General features: G+C 39.3%; 1 protein-coding gene across 12 annotated transcripts in view; it reads left to right on the forward strand.

Annotated features, from left to right (window-relative positions):
- The window catches only part of CHRM3 (cholinergic receptor muscarinic 3), a 524,789-nt gene that overhangs the window by 434,287 nt on the left and 67,243 nt on the right, over positions 1–23,259 (forward strand). For 8 of the 12 annotated variants that reach the window (XM_019032097.4, XM_019032106.4, XM_019032108.4 and 5 more), the window contains one exon: positions 2,983–3,109. The exons of 2 other annotated variants lie outside the window; for them this stretch is intronic. The gene's annotated coding sequence lies outside the window, so the exon portion shown is untranslated. Of the gene's footprint in view, positions 1–2,085; positions 2,237–2,583; positions 2,813–2,982; positions 3,110–23,259 lie in introns of those variants that run through there. 2 more of the 12 variants (XM_055379915.2, XR_010134437.1) reach the window with 2 other exon arrangements.

Below are 23,259 nucleotides of genomic sequence, written 5' to 3' on the forward strand. Positions count from 1 at the left end.
AGCAAGTACATGGATCCTCTTCCATTTAGGACCAAAGATTGCACAAGGTGGACTCGGTGCCTCCAATCGAGGTGTTTCAATGTGCAAATGTAGACTTTTTCCCTTGCTTAATGTATAAGACGATCCAGTCCCAATGTTCGATACTTGTGCAATGCCAATAGAATTTCATTTATTGCTGGCATATAATCACAAAGTTAGGTGAAAATGATAAAAACCTCTTATCTACAGATAAGCAAAAGATAATTAATGAATATATTGATTCTTTCTCCCTGTAAGGGGGAAAAGCAGTCTAAAACAATTCGCATATCTATAAATTAGGATCACGTTTGTGTTCCTTTGTCCTTAGAATTATGATTATCTTAACAAGAAAATACTGACCAAAAGTCAGCCTTGTAAAACAGAGTTAGCTGTTAAGAACACATCCAGGGTAGAGTGGAAAACAATTAACATCTATTGAAAAACTCACCAGTTATAAAAAGTTATAGTAACATAGGACAAACCAACACAGGTATTGACAACAGTTATAAACAAAATCCTAGCCAAGGAGATCTAGTGTCTCTGCCTGAAAGATTCTGCCTCCTTAAAGTATTTCAGATCCAATACCTTTGTTATTTCTTTCAGCTATTCCAATAAGGCCTGATTCCTTCAAATAAAACCTGCAACTTCAGCCTTCTCAACTTTAGCCCATCTTCATCAGTGGCAATCATCCTTGGCAGTTCATGCATTCATTCATGTATTTAACATACATTTACTGCGCACCTGCCAGTGCACGTGCTGTGATCAGCACTGGGTTACAGTGGTGGGCAAAGCAATTTCTTCAGGCCTGTCCTTATGGGACATACAGTCCAGCGGATGCCTTTTTAATTCTGAGAAATTCACAGTTGCTTCATTGTAGTGATTGCTCTGTGAAAACTTTAAAATCATGGTCATTCATATTTTATATCAATTCATTAGCATTCTTCTCATCTATTCAGGCCAGTACTATCTATTCTAGCCTAAGGAACACCCCATGCCTGCTCCGCCCTCTACACCATTTATTTCTCAACTTTTATGATGATTATATGCACAATACACATATGCCAAGTGCCCTCCCTCTCTCTTTGCCTTCAAATCTTATCTCTTGCTACCTTGAAAGTGCCGCTCAACAATTCCATCTTCTATAAAGTTCTCACTTGACTTCAGTGATTCCCACAGTACACTCAGCACTTATATATGACTGTAAGTTCTCATGGTGTATGTATGTTATTGTCATTCTGTGACTTTGAGCTTTAGAATTACTCATGATGTGAACAGGTATTTGTATACCTACATTCATAGCAGCATTATTCACAATAGCCAAAAGACGGAAGCAACCTAGGTGTCCATTGATGGATGAATAGATAAATAAAATGTAATATACACATACAATGGAATATCATTCAGTCTTAAAAAGGAAGGAAATTCTTTTTTTTTTTTTTATTTGGAGACGGGGTCTTGCTCTTTTTCCCAGGATGGAGTGCAGTGGTGCGATCATAGCTCACTGCAGCCTTGAACTCCTGGGCTCAAGTGATCCTCTTGCTTCAGCCTCCCAAAGTGCTGGGATTACAGGTGTGAAACACTGCACCTGTCCAGGAAGGAAATTCTGATAGGTGCAACAACATAGATGAACCTTGAGAACATTATGCTGAGTGAAATAAGTCAGTCACAAAATGACAAATACTATATGATACCATTTACGTGAGGAACATAGAGTTCCTGGGGACTCCAACAATAGAATGCTGGTTTCTGGGAACTGGGAAGAGGGAAAATGCAGAGTTATTGTTTAGTGGATAAAGAGTTTCAGTTTCGCAAGACGAAAAACATTCTAGGGAAGGATATATATCATTGTGAGTATTCTTAATGCCACTGAATTTTACACCTAATGGTTAACATGGTAAATTTTATGTTACATGTATTTTACTACAATTTTTTTAAAATCTTTTTAAAAATCACATATGCTCATCCCCACCACCCTCGCTCCCCATTTGGTTGTAAGGAATTTAAGAGATGCTGCATTTTGCTGTCTTATAGTTCCTGTTGCCCATTTGTTCTGTAAACACAGGAAACATCGGATGAGTAAATATGCTCGATAGGCATACTTGAGTATGACTGCAAAGTGACTACCTAAGACAGAGAGAGAGAAAAGAGAATGTTCTTCAGCATCAGTGCATCTCTGGTTTCAGTATTATGTGGCAGCCATGTTCTGGAGGAAACCAAGGTCGGTGTAGCCTAGATTTTCAGGAGAGGACTGTGGCAAAGAAGCAAATATGCAAAAAAATTACCTTAATCTACAGGAATGAAGAAATGAAAAGTATCGGGAAAAGTAAACAATAGAAAAGCTACAGGGTTAATATGGGAGGAGGGCACTTTGTTAAATAGATTTTTGATAAAGGGTAGAAGCAAACACGATCCTGAATGAGAAAAACCTATGAGCAATGTACAAAATATGGATAAAATAAGATGGAAGAAAATGCCTCAATCTGTTGAGGGAAAATGCAAGAAAAGATCATTTCTACAATAGAGGAAAAGACATGAACCAATGAAAATAATAATATTTCTTTCCAGGCCAACACTAAACATAAGTTGCAGAGCTGGCCTGTGGTGGAACTCACAAGTCTTATTGGCAATATATGTGAGGAGACAAAAAGCAACATATGGAGAAATACAAAAATATACTCCCTAGAGATACTGCCTCTTCAGATGTCAAGAAAAACCTGGATGAAATGAAGCAAGAGTGGCACGCTGCAAAGTTACAAATTCAAGGCCACCCACAGAACCAAACATTAACACTTAGGTAACTTGCTACTGAAATAGTCCCTTTCTTTTATGACTTCAGTTGAAGACTCTAGGGAGGGAAAACAGAGACGTTGGATCATTCTATGATGCTTAATGACTCCACCATTAAAAACAGGAATCCAAAGTGGGAGAAGGAACTGACTCCTTGCCTGGTTTCTGTCTTCCCAGGTGGAGCTGGTCTCTTGGGCAGCCTGACATCTGGTCCACTCCTCTGTCCTATGCCGGGATCATCATGACCGTAGAGATTATGTCACTGTTTTGCATCCTTGTTACATAACTCAGTTCCTGGTAGATTGTAAGTACACAGAAGGCATTTTTTTTAATTAAAAAATGGATGACTGAATAGAAGAATGGACAAATTGCCTTTTTGTATTCTGGCCACTGTTGATTAGTTATGTCACCTCAGTTAGGATATTTTAACTCTGTGTGTCTTTGTTTCCTCATTTATATGTTGAAGGTAATGATAGTTCCTACCTACTGCACAGGCTTCTTGAAGACTAAATGACATAGGGTGGGTAAAAGGTTTAGACTAGTACCTAGAAATAGCACATTTCACTAAAAATTACCTATTACTCATATTATTTTTGCTAAGTGATTGTATAAACCTAATAAACATCATATATTTTACTATGCACAGATAATTTAAAAATCTTAAAAATACAAATTTAACCCACAAAAAAAAATTCAACATAGTTGCCACCTAACAATAAAACCTTCCCTGTTCATTAGTTCATTCGAGGCAGTAAGTCACATTGAACTGCAAATATTTTTACAGTGTCTAAGTGTGAAATACTAGAATACCTCTAATGTATTTTAAATTAAAAAATCATTGTAAATTGCAGCATGTAATTCTTTACATTCTTTTTTCTAACACCTAGGAGACAATTTAACTTTGTGTTTCAGATTTCTGTTATCTTAAATTATTTATTCCTCATTCAACACATATTTATTAAACACCTACTACGTTCTAGATACAAGGGAGGCAATGGTGAAGTAAACGCAGCTACTGCTCCCTTTGAGATTATGTTTCTCTTAGGAAAAACAAATACACGCACACAAATACACACACAAATACACACATGGTGACACAGAGATACACATATATACACATACGGATATCACACATAGATATAGACACATACATACATACATAGACACACATAGATATACATACACATAGATACACACATTCATAAATACACACATAGACATATGCACATAAATATACACGTGTGTATACATACATACAGATATATACACATATATATATGCACCTATATATGTACACATACATAGATACACACACAGGTGTATATATACACACATTTATACACACACAATGTTGTGGGACCATAACTGGCATGAAGAAAAATTATTACAAAGGGTAGAGCATGAATAAGATGGCTTCTATAGTGTATTCAGGGAAGGACAGTCTAATATAATAACATTTAAGCAAAGAACTGATTGAAGTGAGGGTGCTCTCTGGGAAGGGACCAGGTCAATGAAGACAAACGAGGAGGTGCAAAAGCCTGAGGTGGGAGCACATTTGGAGTATTCCCGGAACAGCATAGATGCAGAACGGACAGAGAACAGTGGGCAAGGGGAGAGGGGTATGAGAGAAGATCGGGAAGGCAGCTGGGAGCTAGAATATCAATGCAGATTTTGCTCTAAGAGAATGGAAGATATCAGAGGGACCCTGTGCTAAGGAATGATGTGATCTGAGTTGCGTTTGGAAGTGTCACTCTGCCTGCTGTGCGGGTAGCGGATGGGAGGAGATCTAAGATGAACAAAGGAAATCACTTCAGAGACTTTCAGGAAACGGTCATGGCTTGGACTAAGATTTGGGGCAAATTTAAAGTAGAGCCAAAGGGACCTGCTGATGGATGGGATGCACACTGTGAGGGCTAGATCTGTGACTATATGTGACCCGCTGCAGCAGGTGTGCAGACACTTGCTTTCTTGAAATGTCCTTGATGTTGCTTTTGTTGTTGCTGTTATTGTTTTGCTTTGTTTTAATTCCTTTCCATCTCTGTGATTAAAGCAGAGTGAAGTTAATGAATCTCTGTGGCGAAGTGGATTGTTTAACTGTAGGTATGAGTAGAACTGGCAGTTCTAAGTCTAATTCCAACAATGGGAATTTTGGCCCTTCTGAGCTTTGGTTTCCTCAATTACAAAGTAAGAAAAACCACTAGCTTTGCAAGTCTGTGCCTCTCCTACCAAAAGCTATAGTATTGGTGTCAGTTTGGTCAAAGATTTTCCCAGTTGGTACAGCCCCCTGGGACTGGGAAGGCATTAGTTCAATTGACTGCAAGGACTGAATGATTTTTTTTTTTTTGAAAAAGAAAAGAAATTTTAAATTTTTTATGTTGATTGGCTTGGTTTCCATTGAGATCAAGGATTATTCCAGCAACTTTAGTTATAAAACACCTGCTATCTGTTACTGTATTTTACTTTCTATACTAAAAAAGCATGTATTTTCAGATAAATTTCAATATATCAATCTTTTGTGTTTCATCTTATAACAGTTTTACTAAAAATTGTTTGACTCATGTGGTCTTCAGGTTGGGGAAGGCTAGGACAGATGGCACAGCAGAGTGGTTAAAGCAGGGTCTCAGAGGCAGACTGCCTCGATGTGAAACCCAGCTCTGCCACTTACTGTGTGACCTTGGGAAAATTACTCACCCTCTCTGTGCTCAATTTCCCTATCTCTAAAATGGGAATAACAGTAGTACTTCCCTCAGAGCCTCAGAATTGCTAGGGTAATCAAATGAGTTAATGTGCAGTAAGCACTTAGAACATTGCCTGACACATAGAAACACCAAATAAGAGCCCCTTATAATTACTATTTTTATCTCTACTCAAATACTGTACCTACCTCTATTTTTGAAGAATTTGAAAAATACTTGATATTTGAAATCTCTGCGATTATTTCAAGGAATTTAATAGCAAAATGATACCTGGGCCTTGGAACTGTCATTTAGGATGGACTGTTTGTGAAATATGCCTTTTTAAAACATCATGGATTTTCAAATTTGAAAGAACTCAGTTCATCCTGCTCTGCTCATTTAGTGGGCCTAAGTATTTGTGGAAATTCTTTCTGAGCTTATATTCATACATCTGTCAAATAAAGATTAAAATATGTACTTCTTGAGGTTGCTGTTAGGACTAAAAGAGATAATACATGCAAAATGCTAGAAAATATATTAATATTACATTCTTTACCTCTCCACCCTCAGTCAAAATATGTGTGACTTAAAGCGGTGTATGTGAAATTTAACATGATGCCTTCAGGATTCAGAAATGAAATGTCTGTGGAACACACATGGATAAGAGTTGCTTACTGCTTGACGCAGTGGCTCACGCCTGTAATCCCAGCACTTTGGGAGGCCGAGGCGGGCGGATCACGAGCTCAGGAGTTTGAGACCAGCCTGGACAATATGGTGAAACCCCGTCTCTATTAAAAATACAAAAAAACTAGCCGGGTGTGGTGGCGCGTGCCTGTAGTCCCAGCTACTCGGGAGGCTAAGGCAGGAGAATTGCTTGAACCCAGGAGGCGGAGGTTGCAGTGAGCCAATATTGTGCCACTGCACTCCAGCCTGGGCAATAGAGGGAGACTCCATGTCAAAAAAAAAAACCAAAGTTGCTTACAAGAAAATAAGACCATTAATGGTGACATTTTCCCTGTGAGCAAAGAAGACCAATGATGTCCCTGAGCTGTGAACACCACTAGGCTCCTACACCCAACCTCTGCAGGACCACCCTACAGACTCTCACCCCCCTGAAACAACCATATTTTTGATTGGTGGTTCCTCAGTCCTAATTTCAGAACATTTAGTACCAATGGGCTGAGGAGGTGGAAAGTTCCCCTATTCATTCCACGAGATTTTCAAAATTCACTTTGTTTGTGTTTGGGTTTTTTTTTTAATATGGACTTTGTATTTTAAAAGTACATTTAAGAAGGGGCAATGCCATGTAACATTTCGTTATTATTGACTGCTCTGTCACATGTCTCCAAGAGGTAAAAGCAGCATTGCTTAGAAGAAACAGCACAGCCCAGCGAGTCAGGCCACAGGGCTGACCCGAATGCACCCTCACCAGTCAGGAGACGCTGACTCGGTCATTTCCTCTCTCCATTTTCTTAACTCTAAATGGAAGATATTGAACAAGATGGTTTCTAAGACCTTAATTCCATCTATAATCCTTTGATGTAGGAACATCAAAGGAAGCTCCTGGTGGTCACTCCCCTCGGGCCTGGACAAAACAGGAGAGCAGCCAACTGGTAGGCCTTCCTCAAAGCCCTCTCTGCCAAGTGCCTTACCAATGCCCTCTTGATCGATTAAGGGAACACAGTGTCACAATACTGGAAGGAACCATTTTTCTTTGACTTGTTTAATACATTTCTGTTTCAGACCCTATCATGGTAAGTATTCTGGCCATTTTAACAGACATAAGCAGAAAAATCAGAACTCATCCTCTAATTTTGTCTGTGGTTATAGAAAGAATATCAAACAGACTGATGGAACTGTTGAGAATCTTAAACAAAGAGATAGTTTATCATTTCAAGCATAGCCTGGCAAATATCTGTCCTCTGGAAATTAAGTCAGAAGTTCAGTTGCACATGTGAGGCCCGGGGGTGCTTGACCCATACATATAAGTGCCATGTGGGAGGGGAGGATCTTTGGCCAATAGCATCCTGGAATACCATTGGCTAAGTGTCCTGGCCATGAAATCAGGTGTTATATAGATTAAAGCCAATATTTGAGTGTTTTATCAGGAATTAGGCAGTAAGGCTTTTAAGCAGTTAGAAATTATTATTTTCCTCCTAGAAGCATCCTTCCCCAAAGGCAAACAGCCATTACCATGCTTTATGTGATGTGCTTTATCTGTGTATTTACTGAAAGACCATCACACTTTTGCCTCAGTTGTCATGCTCATTTTTTGGCTTGTGACCTTTATAGAAATGAAGAAAATAATTAACTCTGCCTGCTTGTGGTCGAGGACAGAAGCTGTCACTGAATGTTTTATGGTAAAATCACTTGAGAGGAAGCAGCTGCATGTGAGCCTGCACGGTCCCTCCATTGTACGGGTGGCACCTTGATTTCTGGAGGAAGTCATGCTTTTTCATGGGTTCGTGGCCAGCCAGTTACCTTTTGTCACATTTTTGTTCTTCCTTTATAATTTTGTCAAGCTGAGAAAAAAAAAAAAACTGCCACAATGTGCAGAAAGCAAACTGGAGTCTGGTGCTGCCATTAAGCACATCTGTATTTCCATGGCAAATTGTTCAGCTTTGAATGACTTTTTCTTAGCAAAATCCCTAGTATTCGTCTTCATTCTTAGAAAGGGAAGCAGCCTCCACTGTAGTCATTCCTTACTTGACCATGCTAAGAAGCCCTCGTAGCCTTCCTTAGCAGTAGACAAACTGTTACCGGGAAGGGGTCCTGATCCAGACCTTAAAAGAGGGCTCTTGGATCTCGTGCAAGGAAGAATTCAGGGCAAGTCCGCAGTGCAAAGCAAAAGTAAATTTAGTAAGAAAGTAAAATGGTGAAAGAACAGCTGCTCCATAGACAGAGTAACGCATTTCCGAGAGTAAGAGGAAGAACACGTTCATCCTAGATCCAATACTTGTTTACATACAGGATTAAAAAAGATCATGGGGACATGTGCTCTGCTACATGGGTTTGTGATAAAGGATTCATTTTCTTAATTACTATATTTTGCACGTATCAATATTATTATCTTTAAAGCAAAATTAGGAATGCTTCTGTTCTCAAGATATTGGGATATCAGTACACTCCTGAGTCTGGGTCTGTTTAGTTAACGTCATCAATCTGTTCCCTTTACCGTAAACATCAAGAGGCTAGGAATGCCTAAGTTTCTGGGAACACAGCCCAGCAGGTCTCAGCCTCATTTTTCCCAGCCCTCACTCAAGATGGAGTCTCTCTGGTTCAAACGCCTCTGACAAAACCATCTCTGGACCCATTGTGCAGATTTCATAAGCTACAAAGCCTTGTATCTCAGTCCCCACAGACATTTTAATGAAGCTGCAGTTCAGTACTGACTTGAATTTGAGGTCCACCTCCCTTGTTATAAGTATGGGCCAGGCCTGGACCAGAGGTTAAGGTGACTTGGTCACTCCCTTTAGAAGTGAAGCTTTTTCCTTGCATCAAGTTTATATACTTCAACTCTTTCCCCGCTTGGGATAGGATCTTTCCAAGCAAGCTCCTTGACTGCTCATGCCAAGAAACGCTGGCTTTGTCCTATGACTAGGATGAATATAGTCTAGACTCAGGCTTGATGTCCATGGAAACCAAGAGAAGAACCAGGGGAGAGGAGGAGTTTCTCCAACTCCTCCAGGTGGTGCCTTTCAGAGGAGCATCTTCCTGGGTCACATCTTATCCTTTGGCCTTCTCACTACATCCCAGTGGAGGTCAAAACCAGGACTCAACAAAGGAGGCTAATACTTTCAGACCCAGGGGTATTCATGGGATTTTGGCCTCTCCCCAAAACCTCATTGTGACCAACCCGAGGAATTCCTGCACGCTGGCTGAGGAGAACTTTTTTATTAATACATCCCCGAGGAAGGGACAACCTTCCATGCATGCTGTTGATAACTGAGTGTAACAGATTCCCTGGTGGAGTCTGAAGGTTCTGGCTTGGGATTACTTTCAGCATAAAACTGCCTTATTACCAAGTCTTTCTGGAGCTTCTGGAGCTCAGCTCCCTTGGAAAGTGTTCAAATCAAAGCTACCTTTATACCACACTCCTTTGTGTCCTGATGTCCTGAATAGTGAGATTATCGGGTACACCCACCTGCTCCTGCACTTCCTTCCTGCTCAATTTAAATAAACAATGAGCTGTTTTTCTTCTTGACAAAGAGCCAGTCTATACAAAAGCAGCAGGAAGATTGCTTTCTATCTGTATGCAAACAGATACATAGCTGAGTTCTCTCCAATCCCCGGGAAAAGACCCTTTTAACTAAATGACTTATGCTTCTGTTTCTTCATGTATAAAATTAGTGGCTTGGTGCTAAATAACCTCAGTCCCCTTCTGGCTGTGTAATTCCACATCACACACACACACACACACACTGGGGAGGACAAAATTTGCACACTCAACAATTAGAGAAAAAGCAAAGTAGTACATGTTTAAATGTTCAGTAAATACTCAACTCTCTACCATAATACCCACATTTCTTCTCAACTTAATGTCTTTTTTTTTTTTTTTTTTTTTTTTTGAGACGGAGTCTCACCCTGTGCCCCAGGCTGGAGTGCAATGGCACAATCTCGGCTCACTGTGGCCTCTGCCTTCCAGGTTCAAACGATTCTCCTGCCTCAGCTTCCCAAACTTAATAGGGGACTTACTTATTCTCTCTCTCCCTGCACCATAGACCTTTAGGCAATAGAAATACCCAGCCACTAAGCAATCCCCAAAGCATTCTACACTTACCTGCTCCTGACAGCCAAGTTCATACAGTCCCCACTAATCCAAATGCTCTTTATCCTTCTACTTTAGGTGAATCCCACTCAGTCTTCAAAGACCTGCTCATCACCTCCCCTGAAGGCAGAAAGTGTAGCTGTCTTTCTGAGTATTCATGCCTCCTCGCTCAGACCTAGAGCACAACACTTGAAATACAGTAGCATGGCTTACTGTGTATACGGCTGCCTCCACCAACTAGATTGAAAATTGTTCAGATTTCACTTTTTTCTACCCCACGATCTAGTACCACACTCAATGTAACAAAGTTCTCAATGATATTCACTGGGTACACCTTGAATATATTTTCTTAGGAAAATGTTTTTTACATAAATATATTGAGGCTGAAGTTTAACATATATGCTCAGTCATATGTCTAAAGTCAGCGGTACAGGAAAAGCAAATAGAAATATGGGTGAGCTTTGGTTCTAGGCGAATTAGTTCATTTTCATTACTTGGAGATTTTAGAGGATCAGTTTACTGAAGATTCAGGTAATGGGGCTGTAAGTCAAGGGACAAGTCATGTTCTACCTTAAATTGCCATTGTGATTTAAACATGTTTCCCCCTTTAGCAGTGTTTTGTCTAGCAACAATTAAATTATAAATCACATGGAGGTCTCGCTGGCCAACAGGAAACTGGGCAGATCTTCAGTCTTTCCGGATCCTCCGTGCCAACATGATTTTATACCTTTTGTTTGAAGATGAACAGAGCTGGCTCTGCCTTTCTTCCTTTCTTTCCCCTTTTCTTATTCCTTCCTTCAATGAAGACATTAAGCATGAATCTTTTATAGATTTTTGTAGTCTTTCCACAAGCAACTGATGAGTGCCCACTACGTTCTCTGCACAAGTGCAATGCAAATTGGGGAGGAAAAAGATTGTTTGGGCAATGCTGTCAAAGAGATTTTTTTTTTCACTTAGAAAATAATTATTTATTTAACAACATTTCTTGACTTTCTTCTATGCGCAAAGTCACTCTAAGAGATAGAGACCGATAAGGCTTGGTTTTTGACTGTCAAAGCCTTTAGAGTTTTAAACAATGGTTTTCAAATTTCAAGTCATGAAATCAACTTAGTGCATTAGGAAGAACATTTGTATTTATTTCGAATAGTTTAGAATAGAAGACATCCGAGTACCTCCCATGGAGTGAGGTAGTATCACATGAAAATTATTTCTCCGTGTATGTGTGTGCACTGGGTCACAAAGAAAAATGTATTTATTTCCATAGGACACAGTTAAAAATTTAGAAGCCTGCTGATTCAGAAGGATGAACGAACATGGACCTAAATTACTGCATTTCAGGTTTTAACAAATTGAATGGAAGTAGGCATGGGAGACTGAATGTCAAGCTAATAAGCGTCAAGGATCCAAATTGCCAACATTGCATCATGTCATTGCCGCTTCTTTTGAGATGATGGAGACACATTCGTAGAGAGGAAAAAGATCCATGCTATGTGTGTGCAGCACGGATGGCGTTCTGTGGGGATGCAGCTGGCTGCAGATTCCAGCCAATCACCTGGTGTGACCTCTTGTTTCAACTGAGGGGCGTACTGCCTTCATACTGACAAAGATTAGTGACCAGTTCCCCAGCCAGCAGTCCACCAGTGAAAAACAGGAACATTTCGGAGAACAGCAGGAAATGCTAGTTGTTTTAGTCCTGTCTCCCACAGCTACTTCAAAAACAAAGTCTTATCCTCAGATCGAGAAAGGGTGTAGCTTGAGAGGAGGTGTGTTTTTCTCCATTCTGTTACATAATCAAGCATCCGAGCCTGTCACCATGTTTGCTGAATGGAGCCATATCAAATCATTTTCTGTTTTTGTTTGTTTTTAACAGGCAGAATATAAATGTATTTCAATTGATAAAAATATAAGAAACTCTGTGATTATGTTATTTCAATTCCAGTATTTTTCTTGGTTGTGGAGCTGCAGCAGGAGCCCTCCTGTCCTTTAATAACACTATGCTCTGCTAGAAATGCGGAAGCCAAGTTCATTCTACCGTCCCCGTACGCAAACCTTGAACCTCCTTTTCACCTGAGAGCAGACCCTCTTAGGACTCCTAGACCACTGTCAATGTGTGCAGTAATCAGTAACAAAAGGAAAGTTTCGTCACATATAAGATAGGTGGAGGGGGCCTGGCGTGGTGGCTCACGTCTGTAATCTCGGCACTTTGGGAGGCCGAGGCTGATGGATCGCAAGATCAAGAGATCGAGACTGGGCCGGGCGCGGTGGCTCACGCCTGTAATCCCAGCACTTTGGGAGGCCGAGGCAGGCGGATCACGAGGTCAGGAGATCGAGACCATCCTGGCTAACACGGTGAAACCCCGTCTCTACTAAAAATACAAAAAATTAGCCGGGCGTGGTGGCGGGCGCCTATAGTCCCAGCTACTTGGGAGGCTGAGGCAGGAGAATGGCGTGAACCTGGGAGGAGGAGCTTGCAGTGAGCCGAGATTGCGCCACTGCACTCCAGCCTGAGTGACAAAGCGAGACTCCGTCTCAAAAAAAAAAAAAAAAAAAAACAAAGAGATCGAGACCATCTGGACAACATGGTGAAACCTTGTCTCCACTAAAAATACAAAAATTAACTGGGCTTGATGGCACATGCCTGTAATCCCAGCTACTTGGGAGGCTGAGGCAGGAGAATCACTTGAACCCAGGAGGTGGAAGTTGCAGTGAGCCGAGATAGCACCAGTGCACTCCAGCCTGGCGACAGAGCAAGACTCTGTCTTAAAAAAAAAAAAAAAAAAAAAAAGATGGGTGAAGGGGAGAGGCAAGTATGAGGACTCTTTGGACCACACAGTGTCAGCATCCTTTCCTATGATCAGTAATGCATGATAAACAGGGTTGTAAGCAGAAAAAAATGCAACATTTTGGTTGTGTGCTCCATGGATCAGTCACAGGCTAGCTAAATCATGACAGAAATCTGTTGTTTCTCACGATGTATGAGGCAGGGAGACCACGTCTTACTTTTCTTTCATTTCCATGCTTGCCCTTTGAAGAGTCTGTTTAGAGCCAATAAAGCGATACATCTGACACATCCTTAATGATAGATCAAGAGTGCCAGAGAAATATCCAAGCACCTAGAATTGCAAAATGAGAATGAAGCTGTAGAAATCATCGAATCCAACTTCTTGTCTCCAGATCTTTTTGTTCCTGACATTACCGATTACCTTTCAGCTGGGAAGGACTCTGAAGCAGGGATCAGGTACAAGTCCTCACCTCTTCCCCCTCTCAACCCTGCTGTCCTTTGTAAGCTGCAAACCCTGACAGACATTTTGCAACCCATCAATTCCAGAAACTTAATCATTACAATATGTTATATACGTTTTAAGTTAGACTCTACAGAACTTAAGGTGAAGCACAGCAGTAAGCACAGCCTAATAGTAGTGAACTTGAATTCCAGCAAAATATCTTTGTGCTTAAGTACTTAACTACATAATTATAAATCATTATGAGACATTTCTCCTTCAGAATTTTATATATGGCTGACTTTACCTGTTTATCTCCAATCACCAATCTCCTGAAGAGAGTTAGAGTTTGATATTCTCCTATCTTAACCACTGAGTATAGTTTCTCTCATCCATTCATTCTTTACCCATTCATTGAGTTTTTATTCGGTGCAGCACAGTAGGCCAAGCTGTACCTGCTATGAAGCTGAAACAGCTAGAGTTCTACCCTCAAAAGTTTACATTGTAGTTAGGAAGATAAATCATGTGCATAGATAACAATACTAAAAGGCAAAAATAGTAAAATAAAAACACCTTATGGGATTTTAATGAAGAGAGAGAGTACTTCAAAATATAAGGCTCAGAGAAGGATCGTGAGGGAAATTATATATGAATTGAATCTTAAAGGCCAGGACATGTAAAAATGGGAGATAACATTCTAAGTGGTGGATAAATAGTGCCAGAAGAAATTCCAGGGACTATATGATTAATGGGAAGCAGTTTATTTGGACTGAAGAAAGGGGTCTATCAGTGAAAATATGGGATGTAAGTTGGAATAGTAACTTTGAGTTACCCAATACCAGGCAACAGAGCTCCAACTTAATTCTAGATTATGGGACTCTATGGAAGGTGTTTGGGCAGAAAGGAGTGATTTGATCAGAGACAAATGTTTGTGGTTAAAGATTCCATCCTACACCACAAACACCATCTGTTTTCATGCAGTTTTGGACAACTCTACAATATATAGGTGTCTTGGTGGCTGTAATTGTCAAACAACACATGGCAAACACATTCCTTCTCTCATTCCTCCTCTTAGCATTTGTAAAATGCATTAAAATTGCCATGCCATATTTTGTGTGCAAATGATCTCATGTTCCTTACCACAAGCCTACAAAGTTTATCTTATTGTACAGGCAATGAGACCCATGCTCAAGAAGGTTAGGTGATTTGTGATCTGGTCACAAAGCTGGTTAGTGATAAAGTAGACTTGGCATCTTCTCCCTTCAGACCTGGGGAATTTCCCATGATATGGCAGGGTCCTCTGCACCTAGTTCTCATTGTACTACCAACAAGTCCTGTAAAATGTTATGGACACTTTGATGTGTAGAACATTAGAATCGGTAAAGAAGAGAAAGCTCTTACTGCAGAAATTTAAAGTGTTTCTCTGGGAAATTGATACTTCTGAAAAATACAGATAAATATGCTTTTATATACTCAGGCAAGAATCAAGAAAATTTAAAATGGATTAAGGATGATGTTAAACAAAACATCATATCAGCTAGAAAATTAAAGCATGGATGGGGATAGGTTTTCTATGAAGACAGGTAAAAAGAAGAGAGCATCATACTCATCCTCAAATACACAAAATCCAAAATACATATCTTCTTCCATTCGATTGGCCCTTCAGGGCCCTTTCAAAATACTTTTTCCTCCAAATGACTCCATAAGATAGACAAGGTAGATATTATTTTCCCTGTGGCAAATAAGAATATCAGGGCTAATGAATTTGCCCCAAATCATGCTAGGACTGAAACTTGGATAGGTCTTGTAGTTTGTAATTCAAAGCTACTTCCACTGCCTCTCGATCTATATCATCATTGAAGATAATTGAGATGATTCAGTAGTGTGTTGTTACGGAGTGCATGCAATTAGGACATAGAATTCACTCCAGTGGTTCTGCATACTGATCAACCACATCTTTTAAGTTTTACTGGGACAGATCTCTGTTGGGCTTTTGGAATGCACTATGGGGTCTATAAATGAAAGTATGGGATATAGGTAGGAATAGTAACTTCGAGTCATACAGTACTAGGCAAGAGAGCTTCAACTTAATTCTAGATGATGGGAATCCATGGAACATATTTGGGCAGAAAGGAGTGACTGGGTCAGAGACAAATGTTTGTGGTTAAAGATTCCATGTCAGAATATGATGCTTAGGAGCAACAGTACCATTTATCTTCCTCGTGGTTTAAATGTTTTAAAATATTCAAGGTCAAGAGTCCACTTATTCATATTCCCCCTTTATACAGAAAGAGGAAAAGGGAGAGTGACATACAAAGAGACCAACCAGTACCATGAATGTCTGGAACGTTTACTATTACATTTGGGGGTGGGGGGGAAGGGAGAAGTACTTTTGCATAAAGCACTGAGAGCTGGAGTAGAAGTGAAAGAAAGAAAGGAAGAAAGGAAGGTAGACATAGGCTAGGCTCTTCTCCCAGCAGACAAGAAAGAACACCATTGCCTGGTGCAGACTGCATCCAGCCCAGGCCTCAGTTGTTGAGTTGTTAATACAATTTTTTATTAATTAATTATTTTTCATTTAAATGATAATGCACGCATACACTTTTACTCTAGAAACTGTAAATAACAAACATGGAACTGACATTTCTGTTGACCAGCACTCAATCTCACTCTTCCCCAGAGCTAACTGCATTTATCAATTTTGGATCTATCCATCCAGAAAGTTGTCTGTAAATTTACCTGTACATTATGTGTGCATTTAGAAACATATAAGTTTGCTTTGGTGGTGGACTTTTTTTTACATCTCACTAAATATATTAAGAAGTCAGTTACCTTAGGACACTGTGTAAATTAGAGCGTTAACCCCATTAACCTGATTTCTATGCCCCATAACTCATTTAAAAGCTAATCAGTGGCCTGCAGCACTCAAATACTTCACACGGCATTGATTTTGTATTCTTAATAATGCCCAAAGAAGCAATCTTGTTCTGCAATTCCAGTTTAACTCCTAATAAACTGATATTTGGAAGGAAGTGACAGATAATACACAAAAAAATTCAATTCTGTGAGCAAGAAAATGACCATCAGTGTCAAAATGCTGTCTACTGCCCTGGAGGAAAAAGCATAGGCAGCTGTAGTACACACCATTGATGGATGGCAGGATGTTCAATTTAGAACTGTTACTGAACAAAACTGGCCTTTATTCTGAGATAAAGAGAAAATGCTTTAAAGATCTCATTTTAAAAGCCAAATCAAATGAAATCTTTAGGGCAACAGAGATCTCATTTTTTGCATTTATATATTCTTTCAATAACTTGAATATTGTCAGTTAACATAAGAAAAAGGGTTACCATGGTGTTTTCTCTCCAGAATTTCTAGGGTGGCTTCAGTTTGTAGTATGGTATTCGGAAAATTGAGTACCATCACTGTTTGTTCCATTTCTTTGTGATTAATATTCATTGCCAGCACTCTGGCATGTGAAGTGATTGTTCCTTGATTCATGGTGCACGTGTGGGCAGCAGCAAACACTGAGGAAGTGTCATAATTTTAGGCCGTTTACAAAGACCCAGCTACCAAAGCAGATTGCTCAGAGGCCATCCACCCACATTGTGTTCCATGGCACCCTGACTCTCTGCTGTAAAACTGACCTGAGGTGTCTTGTTTAGTAATGAGCAAAGATTAAGGGAGAATATGTTTTGTTGCTTTTCACTGGTCCATAAGAGTTGAGAATGACTTCAAATTTGATGGAGGCTTTGCACATTTAACTTGGATTTTTCTCTTGATATCAGTCTTTCCTTGAATAATAGCAATATGGTATGTGTTAGAGGAGGTGACAATTTGTTAGAAGTTTCAGAAGGCACTGTGAGCTAGTATGCTCTGGAGATGAATTTAAAAGGGATGTGGGATTTGGTGGGGCATGTTGAATTTTGGTAAAGCAGAATTACGTTCGTTACCAATGATCTAGTGGGATTGACTGTAGAGTTTCATTGTGTGCAGATTCGCAACTTTCAGCTGTCTCTAAGGAGGAAAAATAGAGAGTAAAACTCTATTACCTGTTGACTTGCTATTTTTCATTAGGCCCACAGACCCCAAATTGTTTTTTTGCCATGAAAAGAAGTCCCATATGGTTGCAAAACTGAAGGGCAATGGACTGGAATCCTAAATCCATTGACAGTTAAGGTAGAAATTGGGTTCCAAGATTTAGCTGGCCAAGGCCTCAGGAGCTGACTAGACTTACCTCATTTCCCACCTGGGGTCAGGAGTAATATGTGACTCTTGAACAGCAGCTTTCAAGGTATTAGCATAACTTGTTTCTTCTTTTACTTTCCAATGGGAAGATGGCTCCAAATGATAGTTTCAAAAGTCCCAGGAAGTTGCCTCTATCTCTAGTGGCTGAAAACTGGAACTAAACAGGGTAGAATGAGGAAGTGACTTGGAGAGAAGTTGTGCAAAATTAAATTATATAATAAAACTTTACATCTGGAAAGAAACTTAGAATTCATTCATTCCAAGAGGTTCTCGGCTGGTGTAGGGGGGACGCCTATATCAAAATCTCAGGCCTGAATAATTTGAAAATCTGCTCCACATGATACTGAAATGGGCTGCTCCTTGTTTCATGAATGAGGTTCAGAGGTATTGAAAGATATATTTCTCATCATACAACTTATAACAAAACTAGAAATTGAATGCATGTCATCTATCAAGTCCTATGGTAATTGCATATCATGGAATTATAAAATTTCACTTTTAAATTCCATGTCCACATGTACTTCTTTTTTTTTTTTTTTTGAGGGGGTTGGGGGGACAGAGTCTCGCTGTGTCACCCAGCCTGGAGTGCAGTGATGAGATCTCAGCTCACTGCTAACTCCACCTCTCGGACTCCGCCTCCCGGTTCAAGTGATTCTCCTGCCTCAGCCTCCTGAGTAGCTAGGATTATAGGTGCCCGCCATCATGCCTGGCTAATTTTTGTATTTTTAGTAGAGACGGGGTTTCACCATGATGGCCAGGTTAGTCTCGAACTCCTGACATCAGGTGATCCGCCTGCCTTGGCCTCCCAAAGTGTTGGGATTACAGGCATGAGCCACCGTGCCCAGCAGCCCTTCCTTCTTAATGATGATGGATGGGGAGACCTAAAGTGGAAAAGAAAAGGAAGGACTGATAAACACATTAGAAGAGAACCATATAGGCATCTATTTTGCCCCAAATTCTGATCACTTGATATATCAGGTATTCAAGTGTCATCATAAAATCTCCAAGTTAGAAGGATCATCTAGGTCACCCCAACATACACACACATGCATGCACGCACACACAGGTACACACATTTTAAACACAAAGGATAAAAGCAGATTTGAAAAAATGTTAAAATGATGTGACTGTATCTCAAGAACCTAGGTTTCCATTCCCATGGTCACCATCGGGATTCAGATCTTCAGCATTCCTGTGCCTAGATCACCAGGGTCCTACATGGTATTTCTGCTTCCAGGACCCTGCCCCATTGTCTTGACCATTCTTCACATCATAGCCTAGAGCTTTGCTGTGATCATCTTGCTCCTCTCTCCTATAAACTTCAGTGGATCAGATCCCACCACACACTTAATAAGAACAAAGCCCCTTATGTGGCTTTCTTGTCCCAACTTGCCTTTATTGCCTTTTAGGGCTTTTTACTCTTTACTATCCAGGTAATATAAATTTACTTCCCTCAAACAAGGGCCATCCTTTGGTGACTTAGTGGCTTTGCTTGTATTAATCCTCCTGCCTATATACTCATTATCACACTCCTCACCTTCATTTACCAAACATCTGCCCATCCTTCAAATCCTAGCACAAATGTAGAATGTGGTATTCACCTCCTCTAATCATTTTTAACAGTGCTTTTGTAGCTCCCAGGGACCCATGCTGGCCTATGTTATGATTATTTATATAATTATTTCTGGATTTTTAACCTAATCTCTTAGATTATAAACTCAGTTGCATTCTCTCTCTCTTTTTATCTTACTCGCTTTCCTTTTTTTTTTTTTTTTTGGCATTCCTCTTAGGACTTACCATTTGCTTTAATATAGCAGATTAGCTGGAGGCATGGTTCAGCAAATGGTCTCATGTAGGCAGAAGAAGAAATCTAGCAAAATATTTAGTTAACAACAAAAGAGAAAGTGTATTCTATTCTAAAATTTTCATTACTCTAATAGAAAATGAAGGATTGAGACGACACTCCCATGTTACCAGCTAAAAAAGACTTTAATTGCTGACATAGAAGTAGCATGTTCTTCCCCCCAGAAAGAGGAAGAAGCAGGTAAAATTTTAAAAGCCAGGAGCTAAAATTGCTAGTTTTAGTTTCTCTTTCAATAGATCCTGGACAGGTAATTTCTATTTAGAGGAGATTGTTTGCCAAGTTTTCTCTGAAACTGTGTATATGTGTGTATGTGTGTGTATATATATATACACATAGAGATATATACTCTATATAATTAGATACATACATACGTGTCTATATATAGACACACATACACATATGCATACACACACGTTATATATACAGTTTGTTTTGTTTTGAAATATGTATACATTGTGAAGTGGCTAAATCAAGCTAATTAGCATATGCATTACCTCACTTATTATTTCTTTGTGATAAGAACACTTAAAATTTTCTCTCTTAGCAATTTTCAAGCACACACTAAATTGTTATTCAACATAGTCACCATGCTTCCTATAGTTCTCTTGAACGTATTCCTCCTAACAGAAATTTTGTATGCTTTGATCAACATCTCCCCACCTTCACCCCACCACCCACCATATATGTCTGTTTAGACTGAGGCTTGGGAGGTATAAATGGGAGGTTCTATATGTGAATGTAAAAAATCAAGGTTTAGGGATTTGATATTTTTGGTGAACTCAATATGAGTCATTAATGCAATGCACTTATTTGTTACAGCAGATGTGATTCCAAACTACAAGGAAAGAAATACAATATCTAGAATAAAGGAGGTGATAGCACACCCCGTCTCCACATGGATCAAACTATACCTGTTCACTCAGAGGCTACATTTAAGAATAAATTTGGTGGATTAGGCCCTAAGAAGTAGCACTGGGACCAATAGATGACATTTTAACTCAAATTCAGGAAGAATTTCCCGAGTGTTAGAGCTATATGCTGGTAAAATGGGTGGCCCTTGCTAATCTTTACCTAGTGTTTATGATAGAACAAACTGTGATTTGTTGTTATTCTATTTAATAAACATTTCTTCCAATAAGTAGACTATTATTTTCAAGACAGCTTTATGGATAGGGATACTGAGATGCAGAAAGACTAAGTATCTTACCCTGAATTATTGGTGAGTAAGTGGCATAGCAGTTAGTCACCCCTTATGCACCTGGCTTTAAAGCCCAGGCTCCCAACCCAAACACTGATATTCATTTTGATAACTGTGGACAGAAGAAGTAGAGGGGTGGAGGAGAAGACGGCCAGAACTTTGTACATGGAATGCAGTGTGAACTAAGGAAAGAGGGCTTATAAAAAGATGTCTTAATTTTTTTTCCAGCTGCCAGATGGAAGCAGGATTTCATCTGCCTTGAAAGGACTAGTCTATTTTCAAGATGGCAGAGGTCACAGATGGGCTGAATGGCATATTTGCAGATAAGAGATTGTAATCAATTCACAGTAAATTTTCCATTACACTCTACTTAGTAACAATGTAAAGAAGTTACACAATGCATATGAAAGAGCCAGTTAACAAGGAGAAACTAGAAAACTGAGGAAATGCTTCCTTTCTGAGGTGTTCAGGGTAGCAAAACAGCAGCTCATGAGCCAAATTAGGATCTCAACTCACTGACATTGTTTTGTTTTCATTTGATTTTTACTCTGCTAGGTTTTTATTTTTGTTTTGGTTTTGGTTTTGGTTTGGATTTTTTGATAATTACTTGTCAATATTTTTAAATGAAGATGTTTATAAGTTTTTCTTGAAAAGTCCAACCTAGTCCTGCTGGGCCTGAATCCACAGGTTGAAAGTCTTGTGTCTCCAGAAGGCTCCACCATGCCCAGTTCTCTTAGATATTGCTTATACATGTCAGCATTGCTGTGGCGTGTCACCCGCCCAGCTCTCATGTAGTTACGTGAGCTTGGACCCACCATTTGTGCCAGCTTTGAGAATATTTGTTTATGCTTACTTGAGTTCCTGAAATGAAAAAGTCATAATTTTATTTCTGAAAACATTTCTTAAAGAGACATTTGAAACAACTTAGTAAATCTAAAGGACAACAAAACAACTAACAGCTTAGGTCTTGCATACCGAATTATAGCCTCTGGCCTGTTTTCATGGCTTCACCATTAATGTTTATGTATCATGGCCAGCCATTCACTTTCAGATGGGTTCTTGCTTACTCTTTTTAACTACACATTATTTTTGTTTTTCCAAAGTATCACTCTTAAGAATTGCCTTTATAGAATTAGATCTTAAGTTAGTATTGATTTTATAAAATAAAAGTTTGGTATAGAGTAATTTGTCAATAGAAGGATAGGTGGGAAAATTTGTTAAGTGCACACTAACAAAGCTTCAACTGTTGAAGAAGAAAATGTATCTCCATAGGCTTATCTCAGGTCAGTGATTTTAAAGTGAAACTTACAACTTTTTTTTTTCTAAAAAGCTATGATTTAATAGACATTTTCTGGGCCAGGGCTTTTGTGGATACCATAAATTTGTGCTTTGTTTCCGTGTGAATTTTCTTTCCGACATAGATGGTAGCATCAATGTCATTTTTAAAGTAACTTCCAGAAAATGCTTTCTCTTGAAAGGCCTATAACAAAAATTACATTCTTGGGACTACTATAGTTACTGGCTGTTTGAGACTTGAACATATATCTAGTCATAAAGGGAAAATTATTACTCCTAGTAGGCATCTACTAATTTGTTGTTACAAGTTTGAAAAAATCCAACAGACTTTATCAAAATTCAATCAAACTAATTGCCTCAATATCACAGAAAGGATTCTCGGTCTAATGCACCAATGGATAAGCCAATAAAAAATACAATAGTACTTCCACCTTTGCCAAGTTACGAGAAAAAACTGAGACATTTCCCCAACAGCAAAGGAGCAAATGGCAGAGTGATATGGAGAATTCATGGTAAATGCTAATTCAGAGGAACAGCAAATATAAATCAGCGTTTCCCGAAGTGAATTGTGAGGAAGGAATACCCAAGGATATTAAGAAATGTTATACCCACAATTTTTTTAAACCTGTGATCATGTAAGTTTGGGAAACAGTGACTCAATGAAGCCAAACATTTTCCTTTGCTACAGTACTTCTGTGAGTTTTTATTACATTACTATGTGACTATAAATGGTGAATTCCCAGGAAAGATAAGCGGCATAGAGTAATGCTTAAAAGAAGTCCAGTTTTGATAGAACATCTTGTAAGATGAGTACTCTATATAAATGATCTTATTTATTGATTAGGATTAAATTCAGTTGCAGGAGACAGAATACTAAGCTTCAGTAATAGGGATTTCTCTCTCTTACACGTAAAAAAGGTTTAGAAGCAGGCTAAGTTGATATGCCATCTCCATGTAAGGACCCAAAGCTCCTTCTGGTGTTCTACTCTGTCCACCATAGAATTTGATCCACATTGTTATCATCTAATATGGCTGCTGGAGCTCCACCCATCACATCTGTATTCCAAAAATAAGACGAAAGTGAGGGTTTTGTGTCACTTTTCTTTTAAAGGAGACTTTCCAGAAGTAGATTCAACACTTCCTTTTATTTCTCATTCCTGACTGCCAGAAAGATAGGAAATGCT

This window comes from Gorilla gorilla, chromosome 1, assembly GCF_029281585.2.
Source record: "Gorilla gorilla gorilla isolate KB3781 chromosome 1, NHGRI_mGorGor1-v2.1_pri, whole genome shotgun sequence".
Taxonomy (NCBI): domain Eukaryota; kingdom Metazoa; phylum Chordata; class Mammalia; order Primates; family Hominidae; genus Gorilla; species Gorilla gorilla.